The sequence below is a fragment of the Phocoena phocoena genome, chromosome 10, assembly GCF_963924675.1.
Source record: "Phocoena phocoena chromosome 10, mPhoPho1.1, whole genome shotgun sequence".
NCBI lineage: Eukaryota > Metazoa > Chordata > Mammalia > Artiodactyla > Phocoenidae > Phocoena > Phocoena phocoena.
Genome location: NC_089228.1, coordinates 83,876,720 through 83,895,657, shown reverse-complemented (window position 1 = coordinate 83,895,657; position 18,938 = coordinate 83,876,720). Strand labels below are relative to the sequence as shown.

The following is an 18,938-nucleotide window of genomic DNA, read 5'->3' as shown; positions in this document are numbered from 1 at the left end:
AAAAGATGCTGTAATTAATCATCTGGGAAATGCAAATTAAAACCACAATGAGATACTACTTCACACCTTCTAGGATGGTTTGAATGAAAATGACATATAATAGCAAGTGTTGGGAAAGAATGGAGAATTCAGAACAGTCATACACTGCTGGTGGGAAGGAAAATCATGCGTCCACGTTGGAAAACAGTCTAGCAGTGCCTGGAACAATTAAACATAGCTTTACCAGGTGACCCAGCAATTCCACTCCTAGGTATATAAACCAGAAAAAGGAAAATATATAAATAAGTAATAATGATAATAAAACTCAAGTTATTTTGAAGTATGTACAGTGAAAACTAATATCTCTCTGCAGTCTATGTGCTCAGCTATTTAATTTCTATCCACAGTAGCAAACTGAAACCAGGTCTCATACAATCTTCCAGAGTTAAAATATATGCATGCACTTAAGCTCTATTTTTAAAAAATCATTACTGTTACATATAATTCTTAAGTGAATGTTAAAGTTTGTTCCAGTTTGCAGGGGATATCTCATGAACCTCCACCAGAGGCTGGCAGAGCAGAAGCTGATCTCATTCCAACAATCCATCAAATAAGGAGTCCTTCCAGTTCTGAGGATAAAGTGTTACTTGGCAATATGGTTACAACAGTATGATAGTCACCCAAATGACAACAAAGAATAGGAAATACTGACTGCAAATACTCTTTCTGATACATGATTCAGTCTTTCCGGTATGTGATTTGCTTTTATGAGACCTAAGTTTCAGCACAGCTGTTTACTTTTATAAGAAAACACCTTGTCGAGTAGTCGTGGCCGAGTGGTTAAGGCGATGGACTAGAAATCCGTTGGGGTCTCCCCGCGCAGGTTCAAATCCTGCCGACTACATGGTAGTTAGCTGAATTAGTTCCTTAAGGCTGTACATTTTGACAAATCCTGGAGTTGCTAGTCCAAAGACAAAACATGAATTCTAACCAAGATGCAGGTGGTTACTAAACTCGCCAGTTTATGATCCTGCAATTAACTTACCCATGATGGGGCTCCATCGTGCTGGCCAGAAAAAAGAAGTCATAATTACTGTATTTTCCAGTAGGCTTGACCTGTATCCTAATATATTTTCTTTCCTCCCAAGAAGAGTCCTAGCTTCAGAGATACCTTGGTGTTTCCTGCTATCAAAATCCTACTTGCTTCTCCATGGAATTGTTACCTTTTCAGGGATTTCCTTTCTCATATATAACTGTATCCTTTATATGTCTCAACACACTCATGTTTTCATGTCTGAGTGAGGTTGATCTACAACTCCAGGCTTGCTTCACACAACTCCAGCCCGTTTATGGGGTAAATAAAGTGCCAGAAGTAAATGCTATTTGAAGACAGCAAAATTCTTTGCCCCCATGTGACTGGAAAACTGTATCTACCAAAAAGCAGTAATCAACTGATATAAAGTTTATTTTCCTTCCCTATTAAGAATTTTAGGGCTTCCCTGGTGGCGCAGTAGTTGAGAGTCCGCCTGCCGATGCAGGGGACACGGGCTCGTGCCCCGGTCTGGGAAGGTCCCTACATGCCGCGGAGCGACTAGGCCCGTGAGCCATGGCCGCTGAGCCTGCGTGTCCGGAGCCTGTGCTCGGGAACGGGAGAGGCCCGCGTACTGGAGGAAAAAAAAAAAAAAAGAATTTTAATATTTACACTAATCAAACATAATAATCATGATATGAAGCTCTAATGATTTTGAGGTTATATGCAATGAATGAAATCTATCTTCTGTGTGCTGTAGCTGTTTAGTTTCTCCACAGTGAAATGAATTTTTGTATAACCTTCCAGAGTTATATGTGTGTATAGTATTCAATCCACTCTTTATTTTTAAATGAATGGTAGCAAACTTATATTCAGTGATGGTCTTGGTTTTTTCTCTCCCTTAAACATATATTCTGACCTGTACAAAATATGCCCAACTGATTTTTTGACAACAGTACAAAAAAAATTCATTGGAGGAGGGATAGCCTTTTCAACAAATGGATATCCATAGGTAAAAACAAAAACCCACATTGACCTAAACCTCATTGCGTATACAAAAATTAAAATAAATCAAAACTGAAATGTAAAACCATAAAACTTTTAGAGAATAACATAGGAGATCTTCAGGATCTTAGTCCTTAGACTTGATACAAAAGCCCAGTCCTTAAAAGGAAAACAGATAAATTGGACCTCATCAAAACTAAAAACTTTTACTCTTCAAAAGACACTATTAAGAGGTTGAAAAACACAAGCTACAAATTGGGAGAAAATATTCGCAAACCACATATCTGACAAAGGACAATATCTAGAAAATGCACAAGAATTCTCAAAACTCAGCAGATTAAAACAACAACAACAACAAAAACCCTAACAATCCAATTAGAACATGGATAAAACACATGAGATATTGCACTGATGGGGATATACAGATGGCAAATCAGCGCATGACTAGGAACATGCGCAGGGAGTTTGGCTCAGCTTTATAAAATTGACTCTAGCAATGTCAAAGTCCCTGGCCATAATGATCTTACAGCTTTCCCACATACCCTTTTTCAGGTCTTGGCTCAAAACTTTCCATTTCCTAGAAAATGACTGATGCTCAGCTGCATAGGCCAAATGAACCTCTTTGGAGGTGGCTACTGTGTTCTGTTAATGCTGGTGGGAGAATACTGGCAGTCAATACAGATGTAGAAGTGAGGGCCCCCTTCTCCCCCCACAAAATTGTCTTGGGCTGTCAACACTGGCTCTGCAGTTTCTGTGGCAGAGAATAAGGAAAAGAACAGAAACTCTGAGAATCAACTGGAGAAGGCGAGCAACCTGCAGAATTCAGAAGAGAAGCAAAAAGAATGAAGGACGGCTCAAGGAGGAAACCAGTCAGCATCTTCTGAGGTTTGACTTCTTGCTGCTACAAACCACTCTTGCCTCAGGGGAAACTTGTCCCGAGGTTACAGAAAAATGCGCATTTCAGAAAAGGGACTTGTCCCTACCCTTGGGAGCTTTCATTTCCAGTTTGGGGCCTTGGCAACCTGTTGAGTCGCTGGGGCCTTCTATCTTAATTCCTAAGTCTCTCCATTTCCGAGCGATGAGAACACGTTCAAACGAACCTTCCATATGAGGAGAACTTTGAAAGTGTAGAGCGAAGTGTTGATGACTCCATATCGAGTTATGGAGAGGAGGAATCGCAGTTGGCCCTGAATCCTGCAAGAAGGGGGAACTTGGAAAAAGGGAGGCTTACTTTGGAGTCTCCAATAATGGAGAGCAGCAGAGCAAGTGAAACCTGTGCAGACACAGGAGGAGGGGAGAAACTAAGGCTGAAACAGAGATATTGTCCACTTTTGCCTGATAGATAGGAGTGCGTACTTGGAAGGAGGGAAAAGAAGAAAGGTAGTCGGTTCCAGGACCAAGAAGAAATCCTGAGGCAAGGGCTTTGGTTGAGGAAGAACCTGACTCTTGAAAGGTTTTATAAGGCTTTGCTGGGTTCTAGTTCTGGAAATCTGACATTGTAGCCATCATTGTTCCCTACCTAGCTATCATAATTCCCAATCCAAAGGGAATGATTGGCATCCACTTGAAGAAAGGGTTGAAGATTTGTGAAGACCTCAAACTAGAGATGGTGTGGTATTAATATTTTGAGAATGACACGACTGTAAGGGTGGGAAATAAAGCGAAAAGTGTAGAGGAGGCGGATGAAGAAAAATAGTGAAAAGAAGACATTGAAGTGTTGAGAAAGTGGGTAAGAATCAAGATTGAAAAGTATTTCTCAGCTTTTCGCAGTGAGCAGAGTGGTGCAGCAGGAGCGTGCTGGGCCCATAACCCAGAGGTCAGTGGATCGAAACCATTCTCTGCTAGACTTGCATGTTTTTCTCAAGTCCAGAGATTTTTTTCCTGCTTCCTACACCTACTGAAACATCCACAAAGCAGAAATGGTAGTCAAAAGAAAGCCACCGGAGACAATCTCACAACCATTCTCATCCTCTCATCTTCCTGGGACAGGAGTATCTCATTTGCTCTGCTCCAACTATATTCAAAGCCCACAGAATGATGGCAAATGCTACCCAATCTTACTTGTCTTCCACCTCAACTGCTTACTCCCTCACTGCTTGCTTGGCTCTCACTTAGAGGTGCTCAAAAAATATGTGCTGAACCAGAGAAGCCTTACCATGACCACGGCCACACACATTTCCTCCACTGCTGGTGTTGTGGTCTTTGAATGGGATGAAGTCAAGATAAACTGTGGAAGGAAAGCATTAGACAAAGACCTGGAATGATGGGGAATCTCCATGTGTTGGGCGGAGGCAGAGGTGGATTAATGTGATTCCACCTTGTCCTAGAGGAAGGGACATGGAGGCGAAAGTGTCCAGTTGGGAAATGCTGGGTAATGGCGGGACAAGAGGGAGAGGAGCAGAGAGAAGAGGAAAAAGAATGGAAGATGACGAGAAAGGAGACCAGAAGTACAGGACTGGGGCGATGTGGAGTTTGAGGGAGACGGCCTTCACCAACTGAAACAAAAATAATTTCAGCCTCCCGTTTGTTTGGATTCAGGTAAGGGACCAGGAGGGAACTTGACCCTTGAGCCTAGGACTTCCTGACCTCCCGCCACATACCTAAAAGCCATCAAGCAAATACATTATGCTTCAGTCCTCTTCATCAGCTGGGTGTTGCTTCTTCCTCAAATAGAAGCTGGTTTCCCGCTGCACATTTTTGTATAATTCGGGCCTGGGGCTTTTCTCCTGACTACGCGGAGATAAAACACACCCCCTTCATACATGTGCAATCATTGATTCCAGGAATAAACTCCCTGAATCAATCTTACCCTAAGTACTCAGCCCGACTTTGATCTACTTTTACCCTGCACTTTCGCGTATTTATCGTCAATAATGCAGAGATCAGCAATGACCCGCTCAGCCGCCACCGATCCCCTGATCCCCAAGGCCTGGGGTGGAATTAGGAATTACCAAGACTTCGGAAAGACCCATATATTCCCTCAGATTATGGACCACTGAGTTGATAGAGAAGCACACTTTTAATCTGAGCATCTATGATTCAAATCCCTGTTTTTCTTCTTTTGATTTCAGCCTCACCAGATATGACCTACCGCCTACCTGGAAGATCGCTGCCCAGCGGAGAATGTCTGGGGACCCAGTAAGTTAAGAATAAGAAAAAAAATACAGCTTGCAGATCCAACCACAGTCATACCCATAACTGCTTTGGGGCCCCAGTAAAAGCCAGCCAGGTGTAATGTTGTCGTCCCTATCTGGCTGGATCACAAAGGAAATGGCTTTATTTAATTTCTTTAGTTGTGTAAGTAGTTTGCTTATTAATACCCAGTTTGGATTCGCGACTTGGTGACCTAGCTATGAGTCTTGGCTTTCATTTGTATTTGATCCAAGATTTCGTGGAGTTTCCTTTTGTACGTGAACAAAGACGTACATGATTAGAGAAGAGCTCTGATTAGGGTGCGATTCTTTGGACACGGAAATGCTCCTATCAATTTTTTTCTTTAGGAAAATCTGTTTTGTAAGCAAGGTTTTGATTGCAGGAAGCAGGAAGGCGTCACCAAAGCCTTGGCTCTTCTAGGGAGAATTACTTAAAAATAATAGTAGTAATTACCTAAAGATAATAATAGTAATAAGAAGACCCCACGCTGTTTGGGGCGTAATCCGGTTGCTTCGTGGAGCCTTTCAGCGGCAACCATAAAGAGCCAGGTTGGAGAACAATCCAGTTTCTCTGTGTAAGGCAACAGCATTCTTCCCCAACTGGCTGTCTCAATAGGGAAAGGTGCCGTAGTCGGTAGGATTCGAACCTGCGCGGGGGAAGCCCAGTGGATTTCTAGTCCATCGCCTTAACCACTCGGCCACGACTGCGTAGCAACTGCTCACTCTATTAGCATAAGTAGCTGCATGGAACTCCAGCTCTCTTCAAAGGATCAAATTTTCTACCAGAAAGTGTATTCATATTAAGAAAAATTTCTTATTCCTTGACATCATTTAGACAAATACCACGCTATGGCGGCAAATTGGCAAGTAACACTTCCTCCTCAGTCTGGAAGGGCCCCTTATTCTGATGCTGTGCTAGAAGAAACCTAAGCAGGAGACATCCTGAGAGACCAGCTTCCTGATCTGGCAGCTTCTGATGGGGATCCTTGAGATACACACACTCAAAACTGAGACACACTCTAACATTTGTTGCAGAATTATGAGTATAACCACGATTTGAAAAACTTGAAATGACCATCAGTTTTAAAAATAACTTTTTGGGACATCCATATAGTGGAAGATTCTGAAATTTCTAAAAGATTTCACTCTTTTAGAAAACTCACAACTATTTGATTTGAAGGATTGTCCCACCTATGTCAACACTTTTTTATTTTCCTGCATCCATATGCAAGAATAACTAGGGAACAGACCTCAAATAAAACAGCTCCCCAAACCTTAAAAACGTGAAAATTCATGTTACAAATTTAAAAGACTTATAAAACTGTGCTCAGTGTTCTTTCAAAATGATTTTTAAAAAATACAGTTAAATGCTAGCAAGCAAGAAGGGGTGGAGAAGTCTTCATTAATTCTAACAATCTCTAAATGGCATTGATTATTTGAGAAACAAGTTTAAGGTGAATGCTTTCACTGTGGAGTGTATTGAACAAGACAGATGATTAATCCAACTACCACTTGAGGCAAATATCAGCTCTCGAGCAACATCAATAAATAACCAATAAATCAATAAAAGACATTGTTCTGCTATTCACTTACAAAACTTGATGATTACTTTACACTGTAAAAAGCAACAACAACAAAATTAACTCATAATCCTGCAACCCAGAAGCCAGCACTAGCAACGTTTTGAAGTATTCCTCCTCTACTCCCAATATTTCATATGCAAAAGTTTTGCTTAGTTGAAGTCATGTTCTTTGCATCCTGCTCTTGTCAGTGAACATTATAAACATTTTCCCAGATCAATTACAAAGTGTTCCCAGATTTTGTTTTACTGGCTTTGTAATGATCTATTACACAGATGAAGCAAAAATATTTAAACACTTATCTATTTTTAAATACCTGTTTTTTGCTATCACAATGAGAAATAAAAATAAAGATTTTTATGCAGTACATGTTTTTCTTTGTTAAGATTAGTTCCTTAAGAGGGTGCTTCTTAGACTTCGGTGGGCATCAGAACCACCTGGAGGGCTTCTTGTTATTACAAATTGCTGGATCTCCCGGCTTCTGCTCTCCCCGCTCCTAGCAAGTTTTTAATTCTGTAAATCTGAATTCAAGCCCAAGAATCTGCATTTCTCACAAGTCCCCAGGTGGTGCACATGCTGCTGCTGGGGACAATAACTTTGATAAGACCGCTCAAGGACAACAAACTTGAAAATAAATTTACTGTGTTAAAGGTTATAAACTCCTTATGAATCTAAATGGAGGTATATAGCAAGCGCCACGGTAGTAAGACCAAATATTTGCAAGAGTACAGTGAGGGGAGGATTGTTTTTACTGTCCTAAAGAAAAACATGTTTTTTAACTACCAGAGGGACAAATTCCAGCCTCGATCATGGAGGTCACATTCCTTTTGTATCTGAGATTCTCTTTAAATCTACTAGTTTATGCCCTGGGGACGCACTTCCATTCCTAGAATTCAGAGCAAGTCCTTGGTTTTGGAGTCCTTGACATTTCCATAAAAAGGACTCTAAGCCAAGTGTCCCCTTCATCATCCCATTCTCATAAACCAGATAGTCTCTGACTCAAGAATCAACCTTATTAATTTAGCTAGATTTATTCTGACATATACATGTTTGCATTTCTTTTTGGCGCTATTCTGCATTGAGAATGTCTTCCTGCTGAGTTCGGATCCCTGGAAAACCTGTATTCTGAGTTCCTCCCTTTCCCCCGGGCTCCGGAGGCTGAAGGCTTCGTTCGCTTGGGAATTGTCTCGCGTCCTTCACTAGGACAACATAAGTGACCTTCAAAGGAAGGGGTCCGAGACCTCTCCTGCCTTGTCTTTTCCAGTTAGGACAGAAATTGCTCGCCCCCCACCCCGCCCCCTCATTCCGAACTGTCGCCGCAGTCCAATTTTAATCGTTCTTTTGGAAGCATGTCAGTTTTATCCATGGAAGAGATTCCTGATTTAGATTTTAAACCTGAAAGTAAACATAGATGACTCCTCACCTCCACCCCCGCCATTTCTCGCACGTTCCCTTCATTCGAGCTCCTTCTCCCATTGGTATTTGCGACTGGAGGTTGTTTAGAGCTCACTCTAAACTCAAAGCTCCCCTTCAGCAGGTTCCCGAGAATTAGGTGTGATCGTGCGTGTCCAAGATTATCACCGGCTTTTGGACAAGCTCCAGCGTCTAAGAAGTTCGAGTCGCTTGTCTAGGAGCATTTTATTCAATTACATCACCAGCTGGCTCTTGATTTGCTCTAGATGAGCTCATTCATTCTCGAGGGAGTGGCCTGGACAGGGCTGAGAAACTTTTTGTTGCCAGACCTACCGTTGGGGAACGTGCCACATATCCACCACTAATTTTCACTTTAGCCCACTAAACAGTCAGCGAGTTGGTAGTTGTGGTCGAGTGGTTAAGGTGATGGACTTGAAATCCATTGAGAGTTTCCTGCGCAGGTTCGAATCCTGTCGACTAACATTTTACCAGGAACTCTGCGTGGTTAAACACGCCTGAAAAAACATTGCAGTCCCTCTTTCTACTATAAAAGCGCAGTGATATTCTCCTACTGTTGATTCGTCACTATGGTCAACCAAAGGGCTGTCGGGTTTCATAAAAAGTAGCGAGACGGACCATTTTTGTTGAACACTTAAGATGTGATATAAGCAAGAGCTCCATAATATTTATATCTCCATTTGGTATTTAAACTGTGTCATGGCAATAAATGTATGCAGTAAAGATAGAGCTACAGTTGCAGAGTAAAGGCGTTTTTTGCATTTTCATCTGGGAAAGAAATTTTATGTATCAATAAATACAAGAAAGATAAAGCAAACTTCAATTCTGACCAAATTAAAAGTGATCTGTGCAGTATATGAATGATGGAGCATGAAGAGTAGATTCCACATACTGTGAAGGTCGAAGGGCTGTAATGAGACCATAAGTAGTGTTTTCCCAGTACAGCATATGCAAAAAACAAACAAACAAACAAACAAACAGGGGTGTATAGTGTTTCACAGTTAGTGGCACTGTGAGAGAGAAAACCAACACTCTCTGGTTTTGAACAATGAAATATGTTTACATGTGGAAGCAGGAACTTCACAGAACTCGTTTATTATGAAGGAGAATCTACATATGAATGTTTGGATAAGCAACTTACACATGGGCGATGTTAAGAAGAAGCAGACAGTGAATAAGATCAGTGTATGGGGGGAGAATCTTCATTGTGAGCACACTTGGAGTTAGTGATATGTGTTGGTTGTGAGAAAAAAATTTTGCTTAAAAATTCCACACACAACCTGGTATCATAAAGAGACTATTTGTGTGTGTGTGGCGGGGGGGGGGGGGGGGGGGAATCTTCCCAGCCCCTAGTCCATGTGAAATGCCTGCAAATTTCTAATTCAGGAAAACAAAACAAAACAACTCACACTTCATCCAAGACAAATACTATACTAAAAAAAAAAAAAAAAAATTTCCTGAGACCTGGGCAAAACAGTACAAGAACAAATGAAAAAAGGAAAACTTATATACAAAGAATGTAATTAGTAAAGAAATCATTCATTAGCATAAGTCACTCATTTCATCTGAGAAAAAGAGATGTTTGGTGTTTTGTGCATGGCACAATGACCAGACGAATATTGCAATGAAAATATCATTATGGATTCCCCCCCCAATTTTAACTTGAAGTGTGTTAAATCTGCAGATATTTTTTAAATGTAATAATGAGTCTTGCAGGCCCTTTTACTTAGAGTCACCTACTTTAAGATATTCTATATTTAGATCTGCCCCCCCGCCCCGCCCCACCGTGTCTGTGGTGTCTGTCTGTATTTAGTATATATAAAGCACTTATATATACTGGGTTCAGTGGTCTTGTGGATGGGGTGGAGTGCGTCAGAAATTGTGCAGGTAGAGGTCATGGGCAGAAGAGAAATTTGCTATTAACTGTATATTATCCAATACTATTCGATTTATTTATTTCCCATATTTGAAATATTGAACAATTTCAAATATTCTTTTTAATGTGCACAGAAAATAAACTTTATTAAAGAGCGTTATTGCTTTTTATTAGAGTTGGTTTTCTAGTCACAGCAGAATGCAGGGGTTTTGTTATCTTCCACCTGTACTTAACTTACTTCTGATACTTCTTTTATGCCTTATAAAACGAATTCCATTAAACCAGAATGGAATTCCACTTCTGCCTCCTCACTCAGATACAAATATGTTTGGACTCACAGGAGCTCACAGGAGATATTAGAGGCAAAATTGATAGCGGTCTTTTAGGTGGACAGTATTTTCCGGGGGAAAACAAGTAAAACGAAAGGATGAAGCAGGTTCCACCGAGACTTGAACTCGGATCGCTGGATTCAGAGTCCAGAGTGCTAACCATTACACCATGGAACCGCACTCAAATGGCTTCACCTCATAATTGTCCATGATATGTCTTAGTAGCTCTACTGAAATCATTTAGCTTAAACAATCAAAATTTTTAGTCTACGTCCACTCAGGTCACTTTCGAAGAAAATCCTAGGGGATTTAATTTTATTTATTTTTACTTTTCATCCTATTTTTTGCCAAGGAACCCATAGTGTCTGCCCCCTACCATTAACTCAGAAACTTGGCGATCCTAGCCCTCGCTTTCTTCATTAAGAAAAACAGAGTGAGCAGTTCTTATATACACCAGCACTGAACTGAACGTCTTATATCCATTATATGATTTAATACTTAAAAACTCGCTGAAACTTTTTTAGTCTTTATACAGACGGGAAAACTGAGCCTTAGAAATTTCAAGTCTTTTATCTGCACCTCTGCTCAATTTCAGCCATGTGATATTTTTCCCCACAGAGATTACGTAGTTATCAGGTCCATTGCCTCTAGGAAAACAAGCTTTAATGTGTTAATTTCTGGCACATTCACAGAAGAAACCTTGAGAAAAGCTACGTTTTCGAGAAAATGGAAAAGGTATGCTTGAAGAAAAAGTCTGAATTTTGTCACCTGTAGCGATCTGTAAGGGACGCGATATTTCAGGATCAGAGACTCATCATACTCGCCTTCATCAAGAAGAAGGTGCCCAGTGAAGGCTGCCAAATTGTACTAAAGACTTTGTGGGGTGTTTTTGTTTGTTTCTTTGTTTTACTGCTATTCATAGACACCTTTTTCTTAGACCCAGCGCGCTTCCTTAAACACTAGGTTTCTTGGGCGGTGTCGGTGGATCCCTCCGCGTCTACGCAGCCAATAGAGCCCCTGACTCCCTTTCAGCTCGCCTGGCCTCTCGCCTCCTTTCGGCTGCACTCACCGAGGCCTCCCAGCACCAAGTTTCTGTTGCGATTTCCACAGAGCTTTAGCCGAGTTGCGCTTTGGAATTTGTGTTGGTGGAATTCTGGGGATGCTGGCTCCTTTCCCAGCACTCGTCACAGTGGATGTGTATATAGGCATCCTCCTACGACTGCATAATGACTTCTAACTCCATGGAAGGACATCTGCCCCCTTAAATGAGGCGGCGCAGTGACTACCCGGGGAAAACAAATGTCCGCCCTCAGGACGTTCTGAGAGTTCAGTGACAGAGGCCTCTGCGATGGCAGCGAGAACGTCGCCACGTACGGCCCTCCGCCTCTCACTCACAGCAGCTTCCTGCTGTCTGGTGCACTCGCCCACGCGGCGGAAGATAACAGAATGGAACTCTCCTGCTAACTGAGATGAACAAAATTGCAAAGGGGGCCCACTTCTCCTTCCAGTAGTCTCAGTGGTTACAAACAAACACACGAGGATCTTGCAAAACATCAACCCCGAGCAAAACCCTTATAGTGCGGACCTTCTAAAGGCTATAGGAACTTGTACCAGACTCTGAGTTGTGTTCTCCCAACACAACTGCATGTGATCTCCAGCGCGTGAATAAAGTATTATCCTGTAACTCACAAGAGCACAGAACAAAAACCATAGCCAAAGGAAATAATTTTAAAGGGAATGTAGAACTAACGCGTGCAGAGTCCAGAGATAAAACCTCCCCACCTTTCCTAAATAAGCCATTCTCTCAGGCTGGGTGATAGACGATGTCACCTCTTTGTCTAGGGCTACTATATATATGTGTGTGTGTGTGTGTGTGTGTGTGTGTGTGTGTGTGTGTGTGTATCAGAAAATCAGGAAGAAGGAATGGGATAAGAAGAAATTAGAAATGAAACAAAGAATTCAAACAGATTTTTTTAAGTTCTTATTGTGGAAAAAAGTCATTAGATTAGCAGCTTTTTCAAATCATTTGTTTAGCTAGTTTTACTGAATTCCTGTGAAGGATCGGATGCTGTGCAAGGTGCTGGAGGCATAAAGATAAACAAGATAAGCGCGCAACCCCTGTCCTTGTGGAGATGCGTATCTACTAGGAAGGGAGCTCTATCAACGTGTACATAAAACAAAGCCTAGCCAGGAATAGGTTGGAGAAAGCGCTTGTAACTCAGACTAATGGCACAGGTATGATGGAAAGCTAAAATACAAATAAAATGGAATTTGGTTTGCACAAGAATTAATACTGTTACTCTGCAGAAAGTGCTGGTCCATGATCTTCCATACAAAAAATGCACAATAAGAGTGCAGCACATGGATCCTGATTGTAAAAGATGGAGTGGTTTATCTTGGGCAGCAACAATATAGTAATATATAAAAGAGAAAATAAAGAATAAGCTCCATAATGGACTTAGAATTATGGCTCAGACAAGCCCCATTGCTGTTTACTTCTAGGGGGACATGCCAGCATCAGTATGTGAATGTGAAAACCAAGTAGGGCACTGCTGGTGAACATAGGAGCTTCCGGTGGGGCTTTTATCCTTAATATATTGGTGAGCATTGGTTGCCGTGAGGGAAAAAGGCATTGAGCCCATGTAGAAAAGCTGCTTGTACTGGTTAAAAAGAATTTGCTTGGGGCCTCATGGCCACCAAAAGGCATTTAATGCATTTTTCAAAATAAGAAAATTAAGTTGGCATTTTCCTCTCTCTCCCTTTAATAGATTGTGAAGTTATTGGGAAAGACTTCTAAAACCTTTGTTTGTTTAGCACCCCATGGCAAATGGAATGGAAACTTAGGCACTCTGTCACACCAAGATGAACCTAGACACAAAACACAGCACTTAGCAAACCATACCAGGGAATTCACAAAATTATTGAAGACTCTATGCCTTAGGCTAAGAGTTTCTCCTTTATATCATGTAGTCTAATTGTAACTATTAAAAAATGAAATCACTCAAGTAAAATTAGGCATAAAGCTGCTAAAGAAACATCTTTAAATTCAGACTCCATGATTCATTAGCCCCAATATTGTAACTTACGAGGCAAAGTTGCACACAGGCCTGAGGCTGAGATTCTAGTCAAACCAGTTCTGAGTGCCCCTCTCATCTCAGAGTGGTTGGTTATGGGATGTGGGTTCCTGACTATGCAGTTTTGAGAAGCCAGAGTTAGACATCTCTAGGTCAGGACCAGTGGATGGAACCAGGTTCATTTTTAAGCACAGGGTGATCAGAATCTGCACTGCAGCTTATCCTCAGTCTTTATCCAGAGTTTCCCATGAGAAAAATTATGTTTGAATTACATTTTCCTCATTTCTTTTGAGGAAGGAAACACGTAAATTTCTAAGAAGCAGCATGTCCCTAAAGTCTCAATAGATATACTAAAGCTTGTATAAATTAAATATATTTTTTTCCCGAGGCTTTTCTTGTTGCAGTTGTCCAATTGGAGGGAGCACCTGGTATCTCCAAGTCCTAGCTGTTACATAAATCATACTCTATGCAGAATTTCTTGCTTCTGGAAGTTTAAGAAATGGAGAAGAAAATCCAGAAATTGATGGAAGTACAAAGAGAAAGATAAAAATCACAGTCATGGTGGGATAGTTTTGCACAATACACCTCTCCGAAAAACTAATTAAAAGCACACATGAAAAAATAGCCATAAGACAAAGGAATGCAATTCATATAATATACATACATATATAAGGAACAGTGCACATACCAACTTCTGGATTCCAACTTTTTCCAAACACACATGGAATTTTCTCAAACCTGACATTTTACCAGGCCACAAAGCAAGTCTCCAAAAACATAACAGGGTTAGATACATGCTATTATTTCAGAAAATAAAATGTGCCAAGAATCAAAACATAAAAGTTAAAATTTGTATTTGTTTACAAAATAAATATGCTTCTAAATAATTTATGGTTTAAAGACCAAATATTCATCAAAATTAGGAACTATTTTACATAACATTGTAAGTCAACTATACTTCAATAAAAATATTGACAAAAAAAGAAAGAAATTAGGAACCATTCTGAAATAAATGATAATAAAATAGTATATGTCAAGACATATACTGTGCGGCTAGAAGGGTACTTAGAGGGTAAGTACCCTAGATATCCTAGAAGGGTACCTTAAACACATATGTATAAATAAAATAAATGCTAAAGAGTAATTAAGCATTCGTTACCTGAAATTAAGAATCAGCCACTAATTTAATTCAAATGAAACACTATGGAAGGAAATAATGAAGCAAAGAGCAGATAGTAATGCAATAGAAAATAAATACAAAATGGACTCAGAGTGTTCATTGAAAAGAAAGCACAGCTAACACTTTTAGGAATGGAAATGGACTATGTTGAAGACAAATCATCCAGTGAGTTTGTGTTCATTAACCCAAACAACAAAGACACAAGTGGCTGTGGAGAAAGCTTTAATATTTGACTCCTAGGGACTACTCAGGCTGTAAGCTCCAGGAGCGCTCATGGAAACCCTATGGCTTTCTGAAGAAATCTTGTGACAGTCACATACTTAAGGTTTAAAATGTATGGTTGCCTTATGAGTAATGCATTTTAATGCAAAAATTAAGTAATGCATTTTGAAAATGAAAAATAGCCAACAAAACTAACAACAAAAATGGTAATCTCTTTTTGATTTTTTATTGTGACAAAATATACATAACATAAAATTGACCATTTTTAAGTGTACAGTTCAACGGCATTAAGCATATTCACATTGCTGTGCAACCATCATCACCATCTATCTCCATAACATTTTTCATCTTCTCAAACTGAAACTCTGTATCCATTAATTAATAACTGCCCATTTCCCCCTCTTCCCAGCCCTGGGCAGCCGCCATTCTACTTTCTATCTCTATGAATTTACTCTAAGTATCTCATATAAGCAGATTTATACAGTATTTGTCCTTTTATTACTGGCATATTTCACTTATCACAATGTCTTTAAAGTTCACTCATGTTGCAGTATGCACCAGAATTTCACTCCTTTTTAAGGCTGAATAATATTTCTTTGTATGTATGTACATTTTGTTTATCCATTCATCCAACAATGAACACTTGGATTGCTTCTGTCTTCCTGCTATTGTGAATAATGCTGCTATGAACATGGGTGTACAAATATCTGTTTGAGTCTCTGCTTTCAGTTATTTTGGGTATACCCAGAAGTGCAATTGCTGGAACATATCATAATTCTATTTTTAATTTTCTGCAACTTCATTGAGATATAATTGACATATAACATTGTGTAAGTTTAAGGTGTACAACATAATGATTTGATATATGTATATATTGCGAATGATTACCACAATGAGGTTAGTTAACACTTCACCAAAAGGAATATGAAGGTTGCAAATAACACCCAAAAGGATGTTCAGCATCATTAACCATTAGGAAATGCAAATTAAAATAACAATGAGGTATCATTACACACCTATTTAAATGGTTAAAATTAAAGATACAGACAACATCAGTGGCTGGTGAGAATGAGGAGCAACTAGAAATCTCATTCATTGCTGATAATAAAGAAAAGTACAGCCACTGTGGAAAACAGTTTGACAATTTCTTATAAAGTTATACACTTGCCATGTACCCCAGCAATTGCACTTTTAGGAATCTATCCAAGAAAAATGAAAATGTACATACGCTAATGTTAATAGCTTTTTCCCCCACAATTGCCAAAAACCGGAAACAACCCATATGTCCTTCAATGGATAGGTGAAGAAATAAACTGTGGTACACCCTCACAATGGAATTCTATTCAACAGCAAAAAGGTACAAAATTTTGATATATGCAACAGCTTGTGTAAATCTCAAGGCATGTTCTATCTTAAGTGAAAGAAGCTAATCTCAAAAAGCTTATGTTACATTTTGTATGATTCAGTTTCCATAACATTCTCAAAAAAGTCAAACAAAGCAACAGAAAACGTATCTGGTTGTCCAACTGTTATGTACAGGATCAAGAGGTGACTATAAAGGGATAACACGGGGGAGGTTTATGGATTGATGGAACTGTTCTGTATCCTGATTATGTTAGTGGTTACACGAATATATGCGTATAATTTCAAAAAGCCAATATTACTCTATGACAAAATTTTTAATAAAATAGAAACAGCTTAACACTTTCACCAATGTGTCTCTTTGGGGAGGGTTTTGTGGAGAGAAAACTCTGGCACCCTTGAGCCTTGCACAAGGATGGGAACACGGAATTACTAAGGCTCTACTAGGGCAAAGTTTTTGAGGGAGTAATTTGTTCTTTGTTTTTCCCTGGAAGCACGTTTTTGCCAGGCTGTGGCAGGTACACTCTCCGTAGGTTAAAATTTCGATCGTAGTCGGCAGGATTCGAACCTGCGCGGGGAAACCCCAATGGATTTCTAGTCCATCGCCTTAACCTCTCGGCCACGACTACTAGTGGAGGAAGGAAGGGGTCTCATTATAAAACGATATGTGGTAGATATAAAAACTAAGACTCCTGTGTAGATAAAAGTGCGTGCAGCGAGTTGGGCAAAAACACTCCGGTGAATGAAAGCTTGGAGAGGGAAGTCAAACTCTCTCCGGCAGCCCCGACATTTAGGAGAACTGGGATGAGAGTACTCGCTGTACAAGTATCTTTGTTCAAAGTTCAGGTCAGTTCTCCAATTAGCGCCTGCCTCTCTCGCGGATGAGTTGGTTTCATGCTGGGTGCTGGGGTCTCCGAAACAGGAACCAAATTTACTCGCACCGAGGTGAAATCAGCGTAATCCTACTTTTAGGCGTGGTGGGACCAACCCTTCTGCTAGAACTTCTAGCCTGCTCGATGAATGATATACTGTGCTCAACGGGTTTCAGGGAAGGAAATGCTCCCGCTGATTTGTGTCTAAGGTGGGAGGAGAGAAAAACGACGTTGAAGATCTCCTCTGGATTCCCTCACTCGTTCCTAGGCTCCTAATTTAGGCCCAAAGTATTAATCTCACTGTGTTTGGGAAAGTGCTTTGCAGATACAAATACGCTTTCACTTTCCAGACACGTTAAGAAGAGGCATTGCCGGTCCATGAGTTTCATCTTCTGTGAGATCGTAGCTGCTTTCTAAAAAATGGATTACGTGGTTCAGTTTTTTGGGGGCAATGCAAGGGCTCGTTTTCTCTAAATGTAACTCACACGGCACGTTTCCCGTTCTCCTATTTACATTTGTAACTCACTGGTTCCTTCAGCAGAATTTCCAGATGCTCTGCAGAAATGATTCAGAATAGAATGGTCAAATGCAGATGCTGAATCCCAAGATGCATATATAGGTCCCCATTTTATGTCCAACAAACTGGTAATGTGTAAGAGGTGAGAGCTGATGAATATGATGTATCTTGAGAAAGCTGGTAGGTAATTGATTGGATTTAATACATTATATTTAACCAGAAGTAACAAAGTGTTCTTTAAATGGAGTTCTATTCAATTCAGATATCACTGAGAAAGCCTTATGGGAGGGGTAGATCTAATTAAATATCAAATAATTTACTTTTATCTATATCCAGAAAAGGTCAATAATGCCATGACTAACAGAAGAAATCTGCTCATGAAAAGCAAGTGCGTCACTCACTCTGTGTGCTCATAGATTCAGAGCATTTCTAACGTGTTTTTCCATTGGCAATTTTTGGAAAATTCCCAACCATTTGCATTAAAAGATTGCCAAATATATTTAAAATCTTTATCTTCTGTCCCTGTAGGAGTATTTTTGGGGCAGACCTGTGTCATGAGCGTTCCTAAAACGTTTTTTTAAAGTTACAATTTTTTTGCTATGAAAATAAAAGATTAGTTTATCAAAGTATGCATACAAAATAATTTTAAAAGTCTAATTAAATATTAGCAGGTGATGGGGGGACAGACGGCTCCATGGATTCTACAAACTTCTAACTAGCATCAATTATTCAAGAAACAAACTCAAGGCCCAAGTGATTGTGAAGGGCATTGAAAAAGACAGTTGCTCAAACCAAATACTACTGAGGTAACATTCAGTAACCTCAAAGTCCTTGAGTCTACGTTTAGAGAATTCATATTTCTTGTGCCAAGTAAAATAAATTTCTCCTTCTTGAGAAAACTTGGGTAATGATGACTAACACACTGGGGGGCGGGGAGGCGTGGAGAGAAACCAGCAACAGCAGCACTTTGGTTTATCTCTCCCTCAGTATTTTGAATGCAGAAAAATGTGGATAGTTGAAGTCATACAGGATATGAATTATGCCAATATCTTCCAGATAGAAACCACCAGGAATACATATGCAGTTGAACAAGCTGGGCATAGAGCTCCTTGTAGCAATTGAGAACACAGTGGGGAAGCATGGGTACATCCTAGTAAAAGAGTACTAAAAAGTACTCAAAGAATTTAGTCTTGTGTTGGGCGATTTGGGAAAAGAGTTAAAGAATCAGGACTTTGTTTTAGATTAAATGCTGTCCTGAAGTAAGGGGTGATTCTGTGATTAAATAGCTTAAATTTAGGATTAGGATTTAAAATCCTATCCTGAAGGAAG

General features: G+C 40.0%; 1 protein-coding gene and 5 non-coding genes across 6 annotated transcripts in view; 2 read left to right on the top strand and 4 right to left on the bottom strand.

Annotated features, from left to right (window-relative positions):
- LOC136129040 (zinc finger protein 665-like) overlaps nt 1-18,938 on the bottom strand; it is a 472,691-nt gene that overhangs the window by 61,904 nt on the left and 391,849 nt on the right.
- Nucleotides 802-883, top strand: TRNAS-AGA (transfer RNA serine (anticodon AGA)). The gene has a single exon. It is a non-coding gene; the product is annotated as a tRNA-Ser (tRNA).
- TRNAS-AGA (transfer RNA serine (anticodon AGA)) lies at nt 5,793-5,874 on the bottom strand. The gene has a single exon. It is a non-coding gene; the product is annotated as a tRNA-Ser (tRNA).
- Nucleotides 8,560-8,642, top strand: TRNAS-UGA (transfer RNA serine (anticodon UGA)). The gene has a single exon. It is a non-coding gene; the product is annotated as a tRNA-Ser (tRNA).
- On the bottom strand, nt 10,488-10,559 carry TRNAQ-CUG (transfer RNA glutamine (anticodon CUG)). The gene has a single exon. It is a non-coding gene; the product is annotated as a tRNA-Gln (tRNA).
- Nucleotides 16,768-16,849, bottom strand: TRNAS-AGA (transfer RNA serine (anticodon AGA)). The gene has a single exon. It is a non-coding gene; the product is annotated as a tRNA-Ser (tRNA).